At 42.1% G+C, this 20,917-nt stretch overlaps 1 non-coding gene across 1 annotated transcript; it reads left to right on the top strand.

The window, feature by feature from the left end:
- The first annotated feature begins 1,156 nt into the window (after window positions 1-1,156).
- Trnaa-cgc (transfer RNA alanine (anticodon CGC)) lies at window positions 1,157-1,229 on the top strand. The gene has a single exon. It is a non-coding gene; the product is annotated as a tRNA-Ala (tRNA).
- The last annotated feature ends 19,688 nt before the right edge of the window (window positions 1,230-20,917 follow it).

Genomic DNA, 20,917 nt, shown 5'->3' with positions numbered 1-20,917 from the left:
ATGTGTAGGTTTGCCTCCATCGCAGGTATTCAGCATAAAAACATATTCAGACGATCAGTGAATCGCCTTTACGGCATTCAGAGACACGACAAGGTGGTTTCCTCGTGCTGTGTACCAGGGAAAGTGGGAATTCAAGATAATGAAATAACATCGCAATTTCAAAGAAGAAAAAGCAACCGGTGTTGATAACAAGCCTGCAGAATGACTGAACAATTTACGTAACAAAATGTAAGACGGAGTAATACTTGTAAATCACTACTATGAAAGAGGAATCACGTCAGAAGACTTCGCACAGCAATAACCATTACAATTCTTAAAATAGGAAAGGCAGCTAAGTGCACCAAATATACGACACTACCAGTGTTATTGCATACCTCCAAAATATTAGTTAATATAGTTAAGGGCAGTGTAAAAGGAAAGGTAAACAAGTACACTACAAGACAAAAAAACGACGCACCACGAGGGAATATCCGAAATGGACGACAATCGCTAGACGTGATATTCGTGTACAAACTAAACAGGTGATCATAATTTCAGAAAAAGAACTTCACAAGTTGCTAAAAAAATATTCAACAGCCAACAAAATGGAATACATCCAGCTAGAATATGTTCAGCTTATGCAAACAGGTGTACTAAAACGAACTAAGTTTCTGTGATGCAACAAGCAACCGTGAGCGACATAAATGAGGATGCGGCCTTTTGCGCAAGGTGCTCTACGTTTTTAAATATTTTAGTTATGACAAACCTATTATAATGTGTTGATTTTTATCCACTTGACAACTTAGCGTGAGATTCGACGTAAAATCAACATGTTTCACAAGAGAAAGATTTTTAAAAACTGAAGATGATAGCAAAGTCTGTCGAAACCGTTGTCTTAATTAAAGAAGTATTTTATTGCGACAAAATAAAATAAAATCATAAGGACGGCTGTAGATGTTTTTATTTTTTGTCACGATACCCAATATAGTGTAGGACCCCAGAGAGCTCGTAGAAATGCCGCAACACGACGTGGCATGGACTCGACTAATGTCTAAAATAGTGCTCGAGGGGACTAACACCATGAATCCTGCACGGCTGTCCATAAATCCGCAAGAGTACAGGAGGTGGAGATCTCTTCTGAATAACACATCACAAGGTATCAGAGATCAATATACCGAGCGAGATGGTGCAGTGGTTAGCACACTGGACTCGCATTCGGGAGGACGACGGTTCAATCCCGTCTCCGGCCATCCTGATTTAGGTTTTCCGTGATTTCCCTAAATCGTTTCAGGCAAATGCCGGGATGGTTCCTTTGAAAGGGCACGGCCGATTTCCTTCCCAATCCTTCCCTAACCCGAGCTTGCGCTCCGTCTCTAATGACCTCGTTGTCGACGGGACGTTAAACACTAACCACCACCACCAGAGATCAATAATGTTCAAATCTGGGGAGTTTGGTAGCCAGTGGAACTGTTTAAACTCCGAAGAGAGTTCGTGGAGGCACTCTGTAGCAATTCTGGACATGTCGTGTGTCACATTGTCTTACTGGAAATGCTCAAGTGCGTCGGAATTCACAATGGTCATGAATGAATGTAGGTGATCAGAAAGGATGTTTTTATGTACGTGTCACCCGTCTAGACGTATCACGGGTCCCATATCAATCCAACTGCACACGTCCCACACTATTACAGAGCTTCCAGCAGCTTGAACGAACAGTACCGTGTTGACATTCAGGGTCCATGGATTCTTGAGGTTGTCTCCAAACCCACACACGTCCATCTGCTCTATACAATTGGAAATGAGACTCATCCGATCAGGCAACATGTTTCCAGTCATTGTCCGTGTTGGCGGTCCCAGGTGGATCCTAAAGTTCTCCGTCATGCAGTCATGAAGGGTACATGAGTGGGCCTTCGGCTCCAAAAGACCATGTCGATGATGTTTCGTTGAATGGTTCGCACCCTAACACTTGCTGATAGCCCATCATTGAAATCTGCAACAATTTGAGGAAGGGTTACACTTCTGTCACGTTGAACGGTTCAAATGGCTCTGAGCACTATGGGACTTAACAGCTATGGTCATCACCCCCCTAGAACTTAGAACTACTTAAACCTAAATAACCGAAAGACAACACACAACATCCAGTCATCACGAGGCAGAGAAAATCCCTGACCCCGCCGGGAATCGAACCCGAGAACTCGGACGTGGGAAGCGAGAACGCTACCGCACGACCACGAGCTGCGGACGCACGTTGAACGATTCTCCTCAGTCGTCGTTGGTCCCTTTCTTGCAGGATAATTTCCCGAGCGCAACGATGTCGGAGACTTGATGTTTTACCGGATTCCTGATATTTACGGAACATTCGTGAAATGGTCGTACAGGAAAATCTCCACTCAATCGCTACCTCGGAGATGCGTCCCATCGCTCGTGCGCCGGCTGTAACACCGCGTTCAAACTCACTTAAATATTGATGACCTGCCATTGTAGCAGCAGCGGCCGATCTAATAACTGCGCCGGACACTTCCTGTCTTATGTAGGCGTTGCCGACAGCGGCGTCGTATTCTGCCTGTTTAGGTATCTCTGTATTTGAATGCGCAAGCCTATAAAAGTTTCTTCGGAGCTTCAGTGTATTATAGAGCACTTAAACGGGTAGAGCTCGTAATAATTACTACGCTGCGTAGATCGCTCGCTACCACAAACCTCGCAGCAAAAAAAAACAGTAGAAAATTCCGAGAACCGCTGATGGAGGATTCTACAGTTGAGACGGCCTAAGAAGATCTCTGTCAACTCGCAGCGCTGTTGCAAGGTTGTAACTGCGAAGTGGTAACGGCTCCAGGCGAAAATTGTGCCCGTATATAGACCCGTGAAAACACTGTAGCGCTGCCATAGGGACGTTTACAAATTTGCGTTACAGCTTTCACAGAGGTAATCCCATGATCAATAAGAGTGGAAGACCAAGAACGAAGTGCTTGGATTAAAAAGTGTGTAAGACACCGCTCCTACTGTTCAGTCTGTTCATCGAAGAAGCAATGACGCAAAGAAAAGAAAGGTCAATACTGGGATTCTGTTTTAATGTGACAGAATATCAACGATAAGATTCACTGATGAGATTTATGTCTTGAGCGATAGTGAAGAATTCCAGGATATGTTGAATGGAATGGTCTAATGAGCACAGAATATGGATTGACAGTAAATCGAAGGAAGACGTAGCGAGAAATGTAGCATCAGGATTTGTGATCACAAAGTAGATGAAGTTAAGGAATCTTGCTACCTAGGCAGGAAAATTAGCCATTACGGATGGAGCTAGGAGGACTTAAAAAGCAGACTAGCTCTGGCACAAAGGGCATCCCTGTCCAAGAGAATGTACCAGTATGGAACACTGCAGACGTACGCCTTCATTTAAGCAAGAAATTTCAGACACTCTACGTTTGAGGCACTGCATTCCATTGTATGGCAGAGAAACATGGACGTGGGAAAGCCGGAAAAGAAGACAACCAAAGTGTTGGAAATGGGGTGCTACAGAAGAATACTGAAAATGAGGGGGGAATAAAAAGGTAAGGAACGAGGAGGTTCTCCAGAGTATCAACGAGGAAAGGAATGTATTGGAAACTCTGGCAAAAAGAGCTGCATCACCCCGGTCAGGAAACTGATGAAGCTGCTGCGCCCAGTATAGTGTCCTATGATCGGCAGGAAAGAACGAACGATCAAGTCTGAACACACTTTATTATAAATAAAACACCTTCTTGGCGTGCACTTATTTCTAAATGCTACAACAACAAGAAGAACAACAATCCTTGTGGTGGCAAAATCACAGTAGTACAAGAAAAGGAAAAGAAAATAATAACCGAAATATTAGCCTGCTCGATTTCTACTTAATGCTACAGTGAGTGTCTACTATGCTAGACGAGGCGTAGATATTGGCTGGAGCTGTTCACTGTAGGTACACGCTGCCTGTCTGACACTGCTCTCGTGCATATAAAGTCGATTCGGCAGAGTGCTACACATAGTCAATTAGTTCCAATTGGTGGATCTCTGTCACATGGCGTTTCACAAAGTAGTCCATGTGTATGCGGAAAGTCTGTTGTTTTGTCAATATCTATGTACCTTTTCTTTCTTTTTTGAAGAGGTAGGCATATGGAATCTTTTTTAATTTCAAAAATAGCATTCACTGTCTCCTCCTTCAGCTTTTGAATCAGAATGTATACATTTGGATGTTTGATTTATTGAGGAGTTCAGTTTTCTATGCCAACCTTCGACAGCATTTGTCGTTCTGAGCTCTTGAAGGGAGATCGGCAGCCTACCTTGCTTGTCTGTTGTGCAGACCCTCTAACTGATAAGGGGCCGCTACATCACCCAGCCTACTGCCAATGTTAGGGACCAACTAGCAAATTACGACGATGAAATGGAATTGCGATTTCGGTTTCTATTGGGGAAATAGTTTAAGGGTTCCCTTATAGCTCTTCAGAATCTGTGAATGTTGGAACAAGAAACGAATACAATATGCTCGGACTGGGGAAGGAAATCGGCTGTGTCCTTTTGATAAAGAACCATTTCGTCATTTGCGTTACACCTTTTAGGAAAACTATGGAAACCCTAAATGTGGATATCCAGAAGGAGATTAGAACCTCGGTTTCCTGAAAGTAACCGGGAACTGAATTCTTTGCGATGAAAAAAATAGTATTCCCTTAGGCATATATATGTGGATCCATGTGAGAAGAAAAGTTCTCTTGGATGCCAAAGGTTGCCGTATATTGTATTTACAGTCTTGACCCCTTACCCCTCCCGCAAACAACTATACCGAGTTGCCATCAATAGTCACTGTCCTCCCTCTGTTACAATCATTTGTGTCAGCTTTGCTGCATAAACTAAACTTTCGTTATGAAAAGCCTAAAGGCAAACATATTGCCCTATCTGTAAGAAATAAATACGAGATTAATCAAAAGGTTAGAGGAAAGAGAATCTGCAACCAAATTTGCTAATGATTAAAAAATTCTTAAGTCAATAATTATGAAAAAAAGACGAGAATCGGGAATTGAAGTAGTAATGCTGTGAAGCTCGCAACATCCACGGATCTTGACGATGCAGTTAACAGGTGGTTTATGCAAAACAGACTATAAAGAGAACCTGTCTCTGGTCCCATGTTAAGTGAAAAGGAAGTTCTTATTAATGAATATTTTGGAGAGCAGTCGAATTTTAAAGCAAGAACTGGCTGGTTAAAACGCTGTAAGTCAAGATCTGGCATTCAAGAACTTCAACTACAAGGAGGAAACTGTCTACTGATTTTGCAGCAGCTGATTCTTTCAAAATCAGACTAAAGAACATACTGAGGCAGGAAGAAAGCCCTGCTTCACGTCGTCAATTAGCAACAACTGATCCTAAAATAAGTACGAAAGTGGTACTGCTTTAACTTCTGCTAATGCTACTGGTGCGCTCGACACGAATAAAAGTAAGAAGCCGCGTTGTTTGAAACAAGTTAATATATCTGTGATACCTATCGTTAACAACTCACAAAAGAGTGCCTAGATGAAAAATGCTGTTTTCACGGAACGGTTTGTGGAAGTTTTGTACCCAATGTAAAAGTTTATCAGTTAAATAATGGCAAAAACGAGAAAACATTACTGCTCCTTGACAACGCACCAACTCGTCCACCATGTGAAAAAGGAAATGGAAAGGATGAGTTCATAAAAGTGATTTTTATTCAACCTTACATGACTTCCTTATCATAGCCCACGGATCATGGCGTTATTGACAGCTTCAAATGGTAGTACAGAAAAGAATTGTTAAGTAAGTTATTGTAGGAAAGAGAAGAGGAGGGACAAGATTGCCTTAAGAAATTATAGAAATATACATCTGACAGAGGCACCATAGATGATCTGAGCTGTATGAAGTAGTGTAAAGAAAGAGAAATAGAAAGAAGCTTCGCGTAAAATTTTGTGTACAGTGAAAAATTCTCGACGTCTAATTGAAAATGATGAACAGAATGATACGTCCGAAATGCTCATTTGCTAAAAGAGTGTGACGTGTCTCGACAATGCAGACCCAAGATACCAAATCATACAAGATAGCGAAATTGTAAACCCCGTCATCGATAAAGCTGGTACCGTCTGCGTCGTGTCAACTAGTGATCCAGCAAGTGAAGACGAAAATATACAAGATGGTTTCAAGCATTTGCCTTAGGTTGATTTGAAGCTCAAGATGTAAGCGGCCAATATCATACATCTGTCCTGAAAATAAAAGAGCGTGAACTAACTGCTCGTAAACGGTAAATTTGCTTAAGCCGCATCCACACCGTACGCTCCAAGCCACGCAACGCCGCGTCGTGCACAAACGCGATGTGCAGAATAGTGTACAACAGCGCAGACGAGGACAGAATTGCACAGAATGGAGCAAAGTGTTCGTAGGCAATGTTCCGGTGTGCGTGCGCACACGTCAGTAAAAATGTAAAGCGAGAAACTTCGTCCAAGCAGAGTGCGCACAAACGAACCGCTAACTTTGATGCACCGACAGTGAGCAAAACCAATACGTTGTTGCTCAGAGCGGCGCGAGTTGATGTCAACATTAGCCGCGCTACGCTGCGCCGAACCACTTTTCTTGGTTTTGCGCAGCGCGGAGTGGCCGGTTTTCACGCGGCTTTAGACAGCCAAAGTAAAGACTTTTTTAAGCGTTAATTATATGGAAAATACATATGTAGTACATTTTTTTGTTTACTAGGCTGCGCTGCAGACCTTCCTACTGTACTTTCCTCTGTAATAATAAAAGAGATTTATGTTGTTATAAAAATATGTATCTTTTATTGATAAACTGTTAAAAAAAAAGTATATGGTTCAGTTATCCAAATAAACGAGTTTTCCGAACACCTCTGCCCCCTAATTAATACAGATAACCGACGCTCTACTGTACTTTATCACTCTATACCCTGTACCATTGCCTCGAAATGAAAAAAGGGCTAAATAAATATTTTGATGTGTGTGAAAAGACAGGAAGTGACAAAAGCACAAACTCCAATAAACTAAGATAATAGTCTTACCTGCGATGCAACAAAATCAAAGAAAAGGCTATGTTCACTATTAACACTAATTGTGTAAAGACTGTGATGCTACTGTTCGAGTCCTTGGGAGAATAAGACACAAATTTGAACGCTAACATTTTATTACGTGGATGGAAAGTTCTATGATGCGATAATTTCCGTTTGTTATCTCAGAATGTAATAATTCTTCGTTAACATAAAATAGCTGATTTTATTTCGTGTTCATATGTGTGTAAAGCACCTTTCCTCCGAGTTATTGCCATTTTCATTGTAGCAGATGAACCTTAATTTTGGGCGTTACGGCCGCTACTAATAAAGCCAACACAGCCTTACAGGGGGAACGTACGAACTTCAGCTACCAAATTTCATTCATATTGACTTTACGTGCAGGGCACGACCAGGACTTCAACGTATGTAAACAGGAAGAGGCTATTGTCAACCGTTCCCGAGAAAATGGAGTTTGAAAATTTTAGGCCTAGATACATACTCTGAATGGTCGGTAGCATTCTTGAAGCCCGCGATGAGCTAATACGAGGTGAGTTTCATGTGCATACAACATCGAGCAGAATAGAGAGATAACTTCTACACAAGACTGCACAAAAATTCAATCAATCGTACGCCATGAGTTGTCCGGTACGCACAGTACGCCGCTGGAGTGATGATAGAGTACCGTTTTTTAATGTAAACTAAGTTCGTTGTGCTACAGACAAATTGGAAAACTTCGTATATGTAAAAAAATTCGATCATCACACTTTCTGTGTGTTGCAATAACAATTATTGTATTCCATGTTTCTACGATGAACATGATTCCGATACGTGCTCCATAGGTTACATGCAATGGTTGTGACAAATTTAGATGCAATTATGGAAATAAAAGTCCTATATTGATTTGATTGACAGTTCTCGTGTATCCTTTTTTATTTACAATCTTCTTACGAATAACCATTCCTTTTTTCAGGATAAATGTGCTGCAGATGATAAAACAACTATTAAATATTGATAATTTGTGTAGTCACAATAAAACTTGCCCAGGGACCTCGCGTTTATGAGACTAGGCGTTTACTTTTCTATTTTTCCTCGCGTTCCTGAATTTTTTTATTTTTTTTATTTTACAGGAAATATCGGACATGGATTCAGGCTAGGTGACCGTGAAGTCAAGGCGGGCAGGGGCCACGACTTGCCCCTCCACACCCCCCTCCCCCCGCCCTCCCCCCACACGCGCGTCTGTCATTGTGCTGGTCCTTCACAAGGACATGGTATTATGATTTTTTTAAAATTTCGTGTCTTATTTTTGCATTTCCTAATATTTTTTATTTTATTTTTCTGAAAAGAAATCTTGATAGATATAAATTCCACATTTCCGGGATTCAAAAGAAATCATAGTTTTTCTCTAGGAAAATGAGAGAAGGCTCCAGGACAAGGAAAAGATGATAAAAACGAAGCTATCGTATTCCTTGACAATTAAAGACAAGATGCAACATATTTGCAAATAAAACACGATGACGTGGAAGCCTCTGCTACTTCCAGTGAGCGTCACCAGTAGTGTCGAGAAACAAGGGGGTCGGGTTTATTCTCACAACCAGCCATGTCGTGGACGTACTGTCCGAGAAGCCACACGACAGAATTAGTCCTCGTCCGAGGCAAGTCGGAAAAAGTCCGGGCACAGAAGAAGCTCAACCGAGAAACAAAGCTTAACTGCTCTGATAATGAAAGCCAGTCCTCAGCGAAACCAGTGCCAGTATTCTCGTCAGCAAGAGAGAAAACTTTGTAGCAACCTTTGAGGTTGATTACATGTGTCGCAAAAGCCAGTCGAATGAAGACCATTGCGATAGAGACGTTGGTTGGTCGATATCAGATTTTGAATGATTTCCACCGGGAGGTCATCAATGGCGCGGCCATTTCAGCTGGGGACAGGGATGATTGTACTCCCAAGATCTTGTGTAAGGTGTGTCACTGATAAAATGTTGGCTCCCAGAAAACTTACAATATAAAAATTCGCTTTTAAACCGCAATTTAAAGCTGATCCGGCCAACATCGGCATGGGGAGTTAGACTGGCCGGTCGAAGACACGTAAATAAGCGACGTTAATACAATTAGTTGCTCGAGTAGATTTTAAAACGGTACGCCGCATAAAAAATATTGAAGCCTTCACTTTGATATTGGGAAGTACTTGTCCTCCAAGGGGAGGGACCTCGCAACCACTTCATAATGAAGTCGAAAAATATGGCTCTTCCAAAGGAAACGATCGGATAGCTGCATCAATTTGTTATTGAGCAAGGATATGTCACCGATATGGCGTAGCAATACCGTAACATCAACCGCTTACGCTCGTACCGATAAAGTCTCTCCTAGTATCTTCCAGCCACATAATTTATCAGCAATACGGAGAAACAGAGGTTTTAAGGACAACAGAAAAAGTGACATGGCGAGGGGCTCACCTGCGGATGATATTCTGGTGAGTCAGTTGTCCATTCACTACAACAGATGAGTGAATACCAGTAAAAGGATTGGATAGTAACTGAAATGCAGTATGACTGAAACCGGTCACCTTGAGCCCTGCATCAAGAAACTGTGATTCACCCGGTCAAATGCCTCATTAAAATCAATAAAAAGCAAAGTTTCAGAGACAGAAGTCGCTGGAGCCACCGAGACAAAGTCCCGCCATTCGACTACAGAAGTCAAAATCGTGCGCCCTGGCACACAACTTTGGTGAACAGCACGAATTTTCACTAGTAGTATCGACAAACGGCTGTTAACCGCCCGGGAGACAGTTTTATAATCGAAATTAAGTAGTGTAATCGGGCGGCATTTATCAGTGTCTGGACGTCCGTATCCAGAATTAGAACGATCTTACCAAACTTTAAGAGGTCGGGGATCAACCACCCCTTCCCCCCTCCTCTCACCCCTGATTACTCCATTTACCAGTGACGTATTGGTATCACCAATAAGAGGTCAAGCATGTACATAAAATTCCTTGGGAATATCGTCTAGTAACGGTGATTTTTGCGATCGTGAACCAACAATAAAGCTATATATATCATGGCGAGAAAAGACTGAAATTCGACATTTAATGCAGGAGTGACCAAGCGGTTCAGGAGAGGAGTAAATGCATCAGGGACAATCGCATCAGTAACAGGGACATGAGAGAGGTCTACAAAGTAATTAAGGAACTCTCTCAATATGTCACTTTGGGGCACCAGTACTGGACCATAAGTGTGAGTGAGTGATGCGATACATGTTCTTCTTCAACGCGTCGCCAACCTGGATAAGGTGATGTAAGGAGATTAGTTCATCCTGTAGGATGAAGTGGGATTTTGATCGCACTCTTGAATCCGTCCATTTGTTGTCTCTTTAACGAATAAGCTTCGCCTTAACGCAGCGGGCATCCATAATCCGTAAGGGAACTTCTTTGGCACCGTCGTAAAGTTGTAGAGAGACGGAATAATAAAATTCCTGGGTACGACGGAGAACCCTTGCCCTCTCAGCGCCGGAACGGATTAACGCTTTACGGAGCAAAGGTTTGACATGGCCTGAGCGCCATTGCGTAAGAGAAGGACAACGGTCCTGTGCATACAAGCTAGGGGCTTTAACCTATAGAGCAATAATTTCAAGGGAAGGATCCTTAAAGAGGGATGTTCAAGATCCAAGGGAGTCGACACAGTTTTGCCGGTCGCGACACATGATTTATAGTTACAACCAAGGAACAGTGATCAGTGATACAAATGGGTGTCACATCTCTCGCTAAGAGCTGTCCACATAAAGCCTCGGAAAGATAAAAGATATCGAGTCTGCTACTGGAAGTAACTGTGAAATGCATATACCTGACGAGAGTGGGATAGTGATAGATCCACGCATCGCGTATTTGCGAAGAGCGCAACAGATCGTCTAGTTCCTTAATGAAGTTTAGATTAGGGATTTGATCCTGTGATGGGCGTAGTGTAAGACCTTCAGTACACACACCATCAGATTATTTGACTTGTCACTCTAAGAAAGTAGGTGAGTGTCAGCAATATGTCTCGTGGTCTTATTGTGGCGTGTTTATCTTCTGCCTTTAGGTCAGACGATAGAAATGTCACTTGCACGCTTAGAGTAGCAGATTGACAGTGACCAACGTTAAAAGAATGTCATTAATTTTCACACACATTTACTAAAATAATAACAAGCGTAAAATTTACTTAACTTGGTTCTGGATGCTATTTACAATTGACAATCTGAAGTTCCTTTGGTGTTGGTACATTAATCTTATTCTTAGATATATCTCTGATACTTGACAAAAGTGTCTAAGACATTATCTTCATGGCTATGTACAGGAATATGGTAATCTGATTAGGCGCAGACTGAAACTTGACTATAGACTGGTACAGACAAATGTAGAACTCGTACAGACTGGTACAGACTAATGCAGACTGACTAATCGGAGGTCTGTACACTCATTATAATACCTCACGCGTTCATGTATCACTGCACGAGTGTGATCCACGAGGAGAAAGGGTTCTACGTTAGCAGCAACCTCATTGGCTGCGTTACATATTAATACGCAGATCGGCGGAAGCAGAATTTGGTCCGTCTCTATGGCAGCGCCATCTCGTAGTGCAGAGACGGACGAACGCTGCGCCTGCACTGTTGTGCTTAGCGGGCCGCGCTCTAGTGGGAAAGTTGTGTACGCGCTGACTACGCGGAACTATGAACACAACATATCCACTGCACACAATGAAAATCTCTGTTTAACGGAAGATTCTGCTGTGATTTGCGAAATAAATAAACTATATTCTCCTTATAAAAACTTACATGATCTGTGGAACGAACAGATCATGAAGGGGCATAAAGTAGTTAAGAAGCCTATTCCTCAGCCGTTACCGATAACTTCGAAATCAGTCAGCGGTATTCTCTCTCTGTAAGATAACATGGTACCAGTAGATACCTCAGGAACCACATTAAAGAAGGTAGAAAAGGAAATAGAAAAATGCTCAAATAACATATCTCACAAAAATATCACATCTGTCGCAGCGCCGTAAGTCTAAGATCGGAACTAATTCAAGGTGAGAAACGTATAAACCAGCAGCTATTTATCACCGAAACGAAGCAACTCATAACTTGCAAGTTTCGGTTAAAGGCATGTATCAGAGTTCATGGCAGTCAACGGATGAATCTGAATGTAAAGAGGAGGAGCCTATTCTTTCATATTCTTTCTTTTTTTTCGCGATGCCGTGCACTCAGGCTGAAAGCGGTGTTTGTTTGCGGCTGTGCGGGGAGGTGAGTACCACAAGGAGCAATGTGGCGGCGGGGGGAGGGGTCGCGCGGAAATTCTTATCAGGTTTAGAGAATATGCCCCACTCTTCCATAGGTGGACGGTGCGGCTCCTGGAAATCAACAGAAACGAAAACTGACGGTACATCATTTATCGCCGCTGCGTATTCCATTGGCACACTTGTGCCGATCTGGTTCTAATCAGCAGCGGATTGTGGCGTGCTTTCCCTGTCTGGGGGAGCAGAAGAAGGGTGGGAGTATGTTACAGAGTCAGGGATATCTGGCAAGTGCTTCGATACAGTACGAAGCTACTGAACAGGTCTTCCTCATGTGATTCAGAAGAAGTGGTCTCGGTCTCTGTAGTCATATTGGAGGGGTCCTGGAACTGACATGTTATCATCCGGTTTGAATGCTGCGAGAAGCCCCCTCCAACGCAATGTTTTCAGTAGAGCGGAGAACAGAAGACGAATCGTCTGAACGCTCACCATCTTGTTTCCGTTTACACAAGTTTTGAGACGGAGTTGGTGGCGGGATGGAAGCTACAGACGCGAGGTTAGCAGTAGAAATGCGGACCATCACACGAGAGTTCACGTTAGCCCTCAGAGACTTGGTTAAGCACAATGGCTGTCACAGGGGGAACCAGGTCCGCTAAAGTTAGCTTTTTACGCTCATAAGGAGGTTTCAAGATGCAGGCAATTTTATCGGAGATGTCCACTCTCGTTACATATGAAACAGGTCCCTTCTTGTCCTGTGTAAATTAGATGTACCCGGTATCCAGACACATGCAAATGAGACCATCATGTCCAAGGATCGAACTCCATTAAAAATAATGAGCGGATCAGCGTTCCCTCCTACATTCCGTATGTCCCCAGACAGTAGCAGCCTGGTCTTTAAGAAATTGTCATCAAATTCTGGCAGAAGGTTAAACAACCCAGTATTCGTTTATTCCACCTCCGCATTCTCCAGAATGACCCCACTAGAAGAGCCATCGCGATGAGTGAAAGGGACTTGTTGTCCGTGGCGCAAAAGGAGTGGTTCAACCTATAGCGCGTCTAGAAACTTGGCATGAGACACATACGATTCAGAATCGCAGGAAGCCGTGTGAACATGCTCTGAAGTGACCTTGATCGTACCTAGAAGCCAATCACGAATTTCTAACGAATGTGTCTACACACGCCCTATGGAACTGTCAAAACAAAAACCGGCAGTACCTGTGCTTGAAATATTCCTGGGAGCCATGGACGACATCATGCCGTACGACAACGCCGTGTCAAAACTGAATCACATACACGAGACGCCGAGAGACAAACAACGATGTCACGCACTCAAGTACTCACACAACACTGAGGATAAACAAGGAAGCTTTCACAGCGCTACACTAGAGGCGGGAACGGGCAGAACCTAGGCGCACGAGGCGAGAATGACTCACTCGGCTGTGGGCTGTTTGAATACTTAATTTTTTTTCCTTTATTGAATTTCTATTCCCCCCGAAGGGGGCGGGCTGGCAGCAGCTTAATACGCTGCTCTGCAGCCTACATACTTTTTAAAACGTAAGAAGAGAAGAAACAATAAAAGCAGGCGATAAAACGGTGACTTAAATTGTAAAACGGAGGAAAATTGTGTAAAGGTTAAACATAAAGCAAAGGGTTGACAATGCTAATAAAATACACAGGAAGCAGACAAGTAACACAGCAGACAGACGATTTAAAACATGGCGACAGTCTGGTTTCTGATCACAAGAGATATAAAAATCACACCCAGCGACAGTATGATGTCCGTTCGCAACACTTCCGAAAAGACACACAACACTGAACACTCACAGTAAACACTGGACGAAAATGTCGGCACAAAGATGACACACCCTAGCCAAGGGCAGATTTGAGAGGGAGGGGAGGGACCTGGACAGATGAGGGGGAAAACAAGGAGGGAGGAGAGGAAAAACGAAAGGGGGGACCAAAGAAGGGAGAGGACTCATAAGGGTGGGGGGGGGGGTGGCGGGCGGGCAGACGCGAGAGGGAATGGGAAGAGGCAGTGGAAGGAAATGAAAAAGGACTCGGGGGAGAATACTTACGACTGTACAACGAATATAAAGACGCCAAATCAGCTATGTGAGGGTTATACACTCACTGCCCGTGCTCGAGTAGTTTCACTTAATGTCAAACAACCTACTGACACAAATTTCTAAAGGTTATATCCGTTACACTAATGTATCCGCTCTGTCTCCGGGTAAGAGTAATTTCAGTTAATACTTGTTTTACCTTTTCAATTACACGTTAACAATGACCAGGGTTACCAACTTTTTTATAGACAATTAATGCGCCTTTCTTTTTTTTTTTAAATGGGTTGAAGCTCTGTCTCTTTGTTTGCGTCGATTTACATTCATCACCGATAATTGTTTTTCTGTAAATCAAGATCTGACATAAAGAGAAAGCAAATAGGATACTTTCTTTTTTGGAAAATAATGTTTCTCATTATTCGCTAAATTTCTTAGAATTTCTTTAGTTAAAGTAGTTTCTGACATTCTCAGGCGGCAGTACGATGTTATTAACAACTACCATTTAATTTATATTGGTGTAAGATATAAGAGAAGCGTCCTTCAGTAGCAATAATAATATTTTTCCATATAAATTTGCAACAATCTCATTTAGTTTGTTTACTAAAGATGCGAAAGGATTGTACTAATGCGTCCCCAACTGATCGTAGAGACGTAAACCTTTTGGCGATAAGCTATACATGAACATTGCACAGAGGTTGTGAATCATATATCAATAAATCATGGGGTACATCAATGTCTTTCCTCGTTTATAACGAGAAACACGATTGAACTTAGTAAACGAATTTTTCCAGTTACTTAGTCATAGCACTATAGTACATTAAAGGCCTAAGAATTCTACACCAACGAGACGAGAGGTAAAGCAATCCGCTACACAGTTTTAATCTTCCAGGAACTTTCAAGTCAGCACACACTCCGGTGTAGAGTGAACATTCATTCTTGGTTATAGACTGTTCACAGTGTTGTCTAGAGAAAAGCTTAACTGTGAAACTGAAGTAGCAAGGTGTGGATGTGAACAGTACTTCTTCGTCCCTATGAAGTACTACTACTGCTTCTCTTCACTTAAGTACGAAATGCAAGTAAGTTTCTGTGTAAGATCGTGATTTATACGTACATAGCCGGTGACGCAGTTTTCTGCTCGAAATATTTACCTTCCAGACAAGTAAATGACTGAATAAATGTTTAAGGTTTAGATTAAAACGATTTTTTGTTTATGGAGATATACATAGCTTCTCAATAAAATGCAAATAAAACTGTCGCTAAAATCTGGAAATGTTTCATTCTTCTTCACTTGACCCTAAGGGAACATTTACGCACGACTTTGTACCCCCAACTATGCAAGGATTTCGCTAGTTACACATTAACTGCGTACAGAACAAATTAAACAACAGCAATGTATTAATCAGTTTTAAATTATGAAAAGTGCTAGTCTATTCAGCACATAATTATATGATCATGTGTAATGCGTTTTTCAAGTTTAGCACGCCGTCTGAGACGTCTTCATCTACCACCGGGCACAGGAGTGCCCTCCAGCGAATGTGTGCCCCAGCTCTATGCAATTAAACAGGGTGTCGCAGGAGGAATGGCCAATATTTAGGAATATGTCAGGAACCATCATTCAAAGCAAAAAAGTCAAGTAAACATGGTCTCGAAAGTGCAAACATTAAGAGCTATGAGCACTTGTTCTGTACAAGAGCTCTGTTCCACATTAGTGAAGATGGAAATGTGCTCACATATCTTAAGGTATGCATTTTAGAGCCCATATTTATTACTCTTTTGCTTCCTTGTCATATCTCTGAATACTGACCATTCCTCCTGGGACACCATGTCTATACCATATGTACAGTGTACACATTTGAAGAACTGAAAGTGAATATCATTTGCTTTCAGTTATATAATACCAAATAGCAAACTTTATATTCCACTTTTATACTTTCACAATCTGGAATGGCGTGTGCCAGTCAAGTGAGCATTTTCATTTTTTTTTCACAAGTCCCTCACCCTATCAGAGAAATGAATATTTTAGAAACACTGATTCATAAATTTATTATTAAATAATCATAAAGAACTAGAAACACTAGTGTAAAATTTTCATGCAGAGGCTAATCTTTTCGTGTAATTATAGAGAATTCTCTGTCATGGCACTTTAGAAACAATTATATAGTAATGTATTTATAATGCCTATCAAGTTTATATGATGACTTCTTAAACATATACATTTTATAGCTGACTTCATGCTCTTTCAGACAGCGTATCATATGTCATGCATATTTTTTATGAATAGTTTTAGATATAAAAGTTAATAACATTACTAATATTGGTCATAAAATATGGCTACCATGTAATTGGAATCGCGCATTTATTACGAATTTAGAGCTGTAATCATATTTGCTGTAGCTAGTCTGAAACCAGTTTTATTGCTTTTGTTGAGTATTTGAGACTTCATGCACCGGCGCAGTCAGACCCTAGTCTTGTTGGCGTTTTGGTCGTGAGCAGCTTCCCGTACGGAGTACATAACGACACGAGAACTACAGCCTACTACCCTCACTCCCGGCAGTTATGCAGCCCCCATCCACTCTCAGTAACAACGCTTCCCAACAAACTGATTTTGCTTTTCCACTGCAGTTCCACATCAACAAGACACTCAACTCAACCCTGTTTTTTCATAATGTGGTGTTCCACTTGTAAGGAGCAAAGGAAAACTGCTACAAACATCTAAATAAAAGTGGTTAAGAAGCCAGATATGTACGTGACATACCTTCATGGTTGAGAAGTATTGCTGGAAGTGACCTTCCCCCTCCCCCCCCCCCCCCCATCTGTACATTCAGTACAACACAGCTCTGTATGTTCGTGAATATTATTCCTAGAGTGTTTTTTTCACAGCCTGTTCCCACTTACCTTGTCGAGGTGGAGTATCTGTGCAATGCGGTAACAATGAGGTTCCGTGAGCTGTGTGTGGGCCTCGTATTTCAGTGTAGCATGGCTCATTGATCGTTGTGATCTGTGCATCATGCTTCTCTCAATCCTGTTTGATTCTGACATTATATCGATATTCATTGGAAGAACGTGTGCTCCTTATGAAACAATATTGGATATGGGGTTTCTGTAAGGCATGTCGGTGACTGTTTTCAGAACTTTTCAACGTAAATCATCTAAACTCTGCTTCAAGGCTTCGACACAAAGCTAGAGACAAAGGGAACATAGTTAGATCTGCACGGCGGGAGGTGCCAGCTGTTGTCGAAAGAATGTGTGGGTGAGACAAAGATCCAATTGTTGGCGTCGCTCAGAAAATCCCTTGCGTATAATCACCCCCTCCTGAACTTTTCTGTGGGGCCACCTTAAAGGTTATGTGTACAAGAACATATCACGCATCTTCGATGACTGGTATGAGAATATCTGTCGTGAAATTGAGGCAGTAACATTCACGCTCAAGCAGCGCCATGTTGAAATACATGTACATGTGGGAGACGTCACTTTCAGCCCATGTCGTAATGTCATAAAGGAATGTCATATACTGATCTGATTTCGTGTCCTCTTTCATTAAGATTTCTATAACACATTTCCTAGAGCCCCTTACGAGTGGGATATACGTTATACAGGACATACTGCTTGTAACCTCACAACTATGAAGATTATTTTAGCCAATGCTCATTAGTTGTACAAGTTTCGACTCTAGAGCCTTACTCAGTAGCCCATAAGTACCGCTTTTCCGATGGATGAATGAAAATATACAACGACTCAACATTTCATTCTGGATAAAACTACAGGATCAATTGGGAGAGTGCTATTGTATCTTTTTAAAGATTGAAAACTTAGACACCTACTTGAATTTGTTTACAAGTCATACTCGAGCCGTAATAATCATTTTCGACCTGTGCCGGTACATCTGTCCTCAACATTTCGCTTTAGAAAGAGCTGAGAGCGATGATAATTACTGTGTATGCACTTGTACTGAAATTAGTTTCTCTCACTGTTCCTTTTCGAAGGTACACTTCATGAAAGAGCCGATCGTTCTAGAAATGCACTGTATTCTGCAGCTGAACTTTAGCTGGTTCATAGGTTCATTTTTATGATGGGCCAAGAGATTAGATGTGACGTAATTGTATCTGTTTATTCCCCTACAATCTGCCCCTTAATTGTTTATAAATACCAGCGCGCATGCCGTTATCGTTCGTAATGACTGTGTATTCAGCGGATAAAACCTTCTCCTCTGAAGCGCACTCCACTTTATACCTTCACTAGTTCTTGATGGTTATGAAAGACTTCTCACAAGTTCCGAAGTTTCCGTCTCAGTAAAGGGAACTTCGCGGCATTTTGTGAAGACCGCAACAAAGCTTTGTCCTCCTCCTCGGTTCGAGTTGATGGCAGTTCCACGACTCCCTGTGGCAAGAACTTTGTCTGCTCCGCTTTCTTTCAGGAACTGCCTGAAAGAAAGACATGACTACAATATTCTTGGATGTCTTCTATATAGCGATTTTTTCGGCGAATTACAGATACCAGTTTCTATGAACTGCTACATAATTACAAATACTCTGAAAATTTATACGGAGCATCTATTTATAGCCTGGATTCCTTTAAAGGTTATCTCAACGATCTTGACAGAGTAAATATAATTATACTTAGAAAAACAGCCTACAGTGCACAACTTACTGGTGCCGATTTCAGTCCAAAAGCAGACCACCTTTAGACGACACTCTGGAATACATGGTGCTACAAATACTGAGGGACATACAAATAAAATATAAGTAATGTTGTAAAAGCAAAAAAAGTAGACTGTGATCTAGGGTAGCGTTTTGACCCGGCCCCGAGTTCAAATCCCGTCACAGCTTCAATTCTGAATAAAAATCATCACAAATGGCGGCCAAAGACTTTCGTCTTAAGAAGTCAGACTCATTCACTAATGGCGTCTTAAGAAGTCAGACTCATTCACTAATGGCCTTGTCAAAGTGGACGGGAGAGCGTACAGAGATTCAGGGCACTATCTTGCCCTTGACGTGGTAAACTGCCCCTAAAGGGGAAAAATCAGCAATGATCATCAGCATGAGGATGCAGATTGCAATGGAAACCACTGCACTGAAGACACATAATGTGTATACACAGTACGTGTGGGCTGTAATTCAAATGAGTGCCATGATGATCTCTTCATTGGCAAATAATTCCTCATTATTCCCCCAGCCGGATCTCCGGGAATGGACTAACAAGGAGAAGGTGACCATGAGAAAAGATTGAATAAGCAACGAAAGGATAATGTTCTACGAATGGGGGCGTGGAACGTCAGAAGTTTGATCGTAGTAGGGAAGCTAGAAAATCTGAAAAGGAAATGCTAAGGCTCAGTCTAAATATAGTGGGGATCAATGATGTGAAATGAAGAGAAGACAAGGATTTCTGGTCAGATGAGTGTATCAACGACAGCAGAAAATAGGATAAGTGGAGTATAATTTCTTATCAATAGGAGAGTAAGGCGGAGAGGAAGCTACTGTGAACAGTTTGGTGATAGGCTTATTGTCATCAGTATCGACAGCAAACGAACACCGACAACAATAGTTCAGTTACACAGGGTGTTACAAAAAGGTACGGCCAAACTTTCAGGAAACAGTCCTCACACACAAATAAAGAAAAGATGTTATGTGGACATGTGTCCGGAAACGCTTAATTTCCATGTTAGAGCTCATTTTAGTTTCGTCAGTGTATACTATTCTTCCTCGATTCACCGCCAGTTGGCCCAATTGAAGGAAGGTAATGTTGATTTCGGTGCTTGTGTTGACATGCGACTCATTGCTCTACAGTACTAGCATCAAGCACATCATTACGTAGCATCAACAGCTTAGTGTTCATCACAAACGTGGTTTTGCAGTCAGTTCAGTGTTTACAAATGCAGAGTTGGCAGATGCCCATTTGATGTATGGATTAGCATGGGGCAATAGCCGTGACGCGGTACGTTTGTATCGAGACAGATTTCCAGAACGAAGGTGTTCCGACAGGAAGACGTTCGAAGCAATTGATCGGCGTCTTAGGGAGCACGGGACATTCCAGCCTATGACTCGCGACTGGGGAAGACCTAGAACAACGGGGACACCTGCAATGGACGAGGCAATTCTTCGTGCAATTGACGATAACCTTAATGTCAGCGTCAGAGAAGTTGCTGCTGTACGAGGTAACGTTGACCAAGTCACTGTATGGAGAGTGCTACGGGAGAACCAGTTGTTTCAGTACCATGTATAGCGTGTGCAGGCAGCTGATTGCCCTCCACGGGTACACTTCTGCGAGTGGTTCATCCAACAATGTGTGAATCCTCATTTCAGTGCAAATATTCTCTTTACGGATGAGGCTTCATTCTAACGTGATCAAATTGTAATTTTTCACACTCAACATGTGTGGACTGACGAGAATCCGCACGCAACTGTGCAATCACGTCATCAACACAGATTTTCTGTGAACGTTTGGGCAGGCATTGTTAGTGATGTCTTGATTGGGCCCCATGTTCTTCCTCCTACGCTCAATGGAGCACGTTATTATGATTTCATACGGGATACTCTACCTGTGCTGCTAGAACATGTGCCTTAACAAGTACGACACAACATGTGGTTCATGCACGATGGAGCTCCTGCACATTTCAG

Source organism: Schistocerca gregaria, chromosome 8 (genome assembly GCF_023897955.1).
Source record: "Schistocerca gregaria isolate iqSchGreg1 chromosome 8, iqSchGreg1.2, whole genome shotgun sequence".
Classification (NCBI taxonomy): domain Eukaryota; kingdom Metazoa; phylum Arthropoda; class Insecta; order Orthoptera; family Acrididae; genus Schistocerca; species Schistocerca gregaria.
Note: the sequence above shows the minus strand (reverse complement) of the source record. Positions and strands in the feature narration are given on the sequence as shown.